This window comes from Coffea eugenioides, chromosome 4 (genome assembly GCF_003713205.1).
Source record: "Coffea eugenioides isolate CCC68of chromosome 4, Ceug_1.0, whole genome shotgun sequence".
In the NCBI taxonomy this organism is placed as follows: domain Eukaryota; kingdom Viridiplantae; phylum Streptophyta; class Magnoliopsida; order Gentianales; family Rubiaceae; genus Coffea; species Coffea eugenioides.
In genome coordinates, this window is record NC_040038.1 from 37,595,478 (window position 1) to 37,600,024 (window position 4,547).

At 34.7% G+C, this 4,547-nt stretch overlaps 1 non-coding gene across 1 annotated transcript; it reads left to right on the forward strand.

Moving 5' to 3' along the window:
- Positions 1 to 2,130: 2,130 nt before the first annotated feature.
- On the forward strand, positions 2,131 to 2,237 carry LOC113769702. The gene has a single exon (XR_003468249.1). It is a non-coding gene; the product is annotated as a small nucleolar RNA R71 (small nucleolar RNA).
- The last annotated feature ends 2,310 nt before the right edge of the window (positions 2,238 to 4,547 follow it).

A 4,547-nucleotide genomic window follows, 5' to 3' on the forward strand; every position in this document is an offset into this window, starting at 1 on the left:
ATAGTAAAAATTATACCTGCGTCAAGCCACTTAAAAATTTCATTTCTTACCACTTCTTTCATGTTTAGATTGAGTTTTCTTTGTATTTCCACCACTGATTTACAATTGTCCTCCAATAAAATGCAGTGCATGCATATAGAAGGACTTATACCTTTAATGTCTGAAATTTTCCATCCAATTGCCTTCTTATGCTTTCTTAGAACTCTTAACAACTTTGCACACTGCTTATCATCAAGATCAGCACTAACAATTACCGATAAAGTGCTATTTTCTCCAAGAAATTCATACCTTAAATGAGTAGGAAGTGGTTTGAGCTCTAAATTTGGAGGTTCAATTTTTGAAGGCAGTGGAAGCCCTTTTCCTTGGCCAAGACTTTCATAGACATTACCCCTTTTATAGGGTGCTTGAAAATCCAAATACTTGGCCAATTTTTCAATCTTTTCACAATCACCTTCTGGCATACCTAAACTCATTAAACAATACTTCAGAGGATCGAAGTCAAAATTGACTTGACTCATCTCTTGGGTTAGTTTATCAATTGTGGCAATAGAATAAACATGATTGGTAAAAAAATGGTATTTTTTCATTTCATTCAAATTAAATTCTACCTTTTCTTCACCTATTTGAAACTTAAGCTTGCCATTTTTGACATCAATAATAGTGCCTGCAGTAGTTAGAAATGGTCTACCAAGAATAATTAGTATAAATATATCTTCTTCCATATCTAAAATCACAAAATTTACTGGAATAATAAATTTTTGAACTTTTATCAATACACTTTCCAACACTCTTAATGGATATCTAAAAGACCTATCCGCTAGTTGCAAAGTAATATTAGTGCGTTTAAACTCATGCAAACCTAATTGTTTAGCCACCGTTAAAGGAATTAATGAAATACTAGCACCAAGATCACACAATGCTTTAGAAAAATCAATGTTACCTATGGTGCAGGGTAGAGAAAAACTCTCCGGATCTTTCAATTTCGGTGGTAGCTTATTTTGTATGATGGCACTGCACTCCTCTGTTAATGCTATTGTTTCGCAGTCTTCCAACTTCCTTTTTCTAGTCATGATTTCCTTGAGAAATTTTGCATATGGAGGAATCTATAAAATAGTATCGGCAAAAGGAATGTTAATGTGCAATTGTTTGAAAATTTTAATAAAATTTTCAAAATCTTTATCAAACTTATTCTGCTTGAGTCTTTGTGGAAATGAAGCCGTAGGAGGTATCGGAATGGTAGCGGAAGATGATGGTTGATTTTCTCTTGGATTCTCCCAACTATTTTCCTCCACAATTGCCTCTTGGTTCGTTCTCTTTTCTGTATGTTTTTCACTCTTATCTTTCTCACCTTCACTCACTGGAGGATCCTCTAATTGTTTACCACTACGAAGAGTAATGGCTTTGACATGCTCCTTAGGATTAACCTCCGTTTTGCTAGGTAATTCTCCTTGATTTCGATTGTTCAAAGAACTGGCAATTTGGCCAATTTGAACCTCTACATTCCTATACATTGTAGTAAGTTGGTCCAATCTTCCTTCTACTCTTTCAAATCTGTCCGAAGTCACTTTAGTGAGTTTTTCCACCGCAATCTCCGAACTTGATTTAGTTTTAGCTTGTGGTTGCCTTGGTTGGAATCCCGGTGGATTGGCTGGCCTTGGTTGATTTCTTTGGTCTTTTCATCCAAAATTTGGATGATTTCTCCACCCTGGATTATAAGTGTTCGAGTAGGGATTATTTTGAGTATTACGATTGTAATTGTTGATAAATTGTACCTGCTCAAAATCAACACATTCATTCGCATCATGTTCGCCTCCACATATAGAGCAACAAGCTACATGTGCATTAGATGAACTTGGACCAACTCCGCCTTGTCTACTTAGTAACTTCATCACATTATTCATTTGAGCACTCAACATATTGAGAGTGTTCATTTCTATCATACCTGCGTGACGTCTCGTATTATCTCTCTCATTGGCCTATTGGTAGTTATTTGTGGCCATTTTTTCTATCAAATTCTGAGCTTCTTGGGGTGATTTATCCATTAGAGCTCCACCTACAACTGCATCAATCATAGTTTTAATAGAAAAAGATAAACCATTATAGAAGGTTTATACGATTAGCCAATCGGGCAGTCCATGATATGGACACTTTCGAAACAAATCTCTAAATCTTTCCCACGCCTCATATAATGATTCACCTTTCAATTGGCTAAAACTAGTGATATCCATTCTAAACTTAGTAGTCTTGCCCAGTGAAAAATATTTATTCAAGAATGCTCTTGATAAATCATTTTATGTGGTGGAAGTGTTAGGAGCATAAGAGTGTAGCCAAGTTTTAACCTTATCTCTCAATGAAAATGGGAACAACCTTAGTTTTATAGCATCATCACTAACTCCATTCATTTTAATTGTATCACATATTTTCAAGAATATAGCTACATGTGAATTAGGATCTTCTACTGCATTACCTTCAAATTGAAATTGTTGAACTATTTGGATAAGTGATGGTTTAATTTCAAAATTGTTAACATTTACTGTAGGCTTTGCTATGCTTGTTTGAGATCCTTGTGTCCCCGGTAGAGCAAAATCTCGTAGAGCTCGCCTATTTGTTTCGTTTTCTGCCATCTCTTCTTCAAATGGTATATCTATTAAGATTTTCTCTATCGGTTACCAAACTTCTTGTTTCTCTTGCTGTGGTGTATGCCTCATTTATCTCCATAGTGTCCTCTCAATTTTTGGATCGAAAGATGTAACTTTCCGAGATGTCTGATGCATGCACTATAAAATATGAGAGATTATGCAACTTCAATTGTCAAAAATTGATTAAAATACAAAGGTGTCTAAATTAATAGAGATTATTAGGCCCTAATATTGCCGCTCCCCGGCAATGGTGCCAAAAATTGGATGGATTTTTGATATAAGTGCAAATTTAATTCCGATTTTATACCCGTTTGTCTGCAAGTATACAGGTCAATCAATAGTATATGGCATGTATCGGGTCGATCCCACGAGAAGCAAGTTAAACAAGTACTAAGTCCTTATTTACTCTATTATTTAGACTAAAAATAAATTAGAGTAGAAATATTATAAAAGCTACTTCCTACGATCTGATTAGATCAATGCAAGTTACAAATGGAGAAAATTCACTAAAAACTTGAATTTAGGGATGTAGATTCCACTTATGTTATAAAAGATCCAAATGAATGAATTTAACACTTGTTATTACTCTTGTTTAACTAGGAATTCATTTCCAAACTTACCAAAATTTCATTCTCATGATAATAAGGCTTAGAACAGTCTAGATTTCTCTAATCTCTTGATTAAAACTAAATCTGCTCTTGTTCATGCATGAAATGCAAAATTAATCCACTTGAATGTATTCATATTCTCATGAACCTACAACTCAAGCTCTACTCATGTTATTCCATTATTATTACCAATTCTCATTGAGTAATAACAATTATAAACTTGCTATTGGTGATCAAACAACAACAAGTAATCAACATGCACAAGAAGACAAGTTAATACAAGATGCAACAAGTGTAAATCACATTCAATTCATATCATTTGGCCATAAGTTTCACCTACTCCCTAGATATAGAAATTTAGCTACTCATGAATGATATAACAATCAAACTCATAACTTCATTAACGAAAAATATCATAAGTTACAAGTACAAGAAGAATAAAGAAAAGTTTAGCCAAGTTAATGGTGAACCCCCCAAAATTCTGCTATGTCTTGCACTAGATGATTATAAGATGAAGTCTCCAAGTGTTCCTGCAAAATTTGCTAGCTAGAGAGAATGTGTTCTACCAGAAAATTGCTCTCCGAATGTCCCTAGACCTCCCCATGTTCGTCTGCATAAAAATGGCTCAAAAGCTCCTCTCCACCGGTCAAATTTTTCACCCTTTGATTCTCCAAAAACCATAGTTTTTGACTTGAAAATAAATAATATTTTCCTTCTTTATGCATCAGAAGCGTGTGCAGTCGAATTCTCTTACCAAATATAGTTAGAAAGTAGTGTGTGTGACGCCCCACTTCTCCCAAGGGCGAACCCAAGGGTATCCGCGGAATGCCTGCCCAACTCTCGCCAGGACTCGAAACAAATTCAATTCAAACTTAGTCTAATACTAACAATAAAAGTCGGAATAAAGGTACGAAATCATTTCCATACATAAATATCCAGTCTTACATCACAATTTCAAATTTATAATCACTTTCCCCAAAATATACAACATCCAAAAGTGTCTAGTTGATTACAATTAAAACACTAATACAAAAGTGTCTCAGGTCATCATTTGCTTAACTCCTTCTAATCGGGTTCCTGTTAAGGAAAACAAACTAATGGGATGAGCCAATACTCAGTGAGGCCAAGAAACACACATGCAAACACATAATCCAAGTAGCAACAACAATTACATTGAATGTAAAGTTATCAAGTTCGAATAATTCACATTTCGAATAGGAAAATAAACAGAAACAATTCAAGGATACTGTAGCTCTCAGGAGCTAAATTCCACGTAGTCGTGTCCAAGTCTTGATCACAT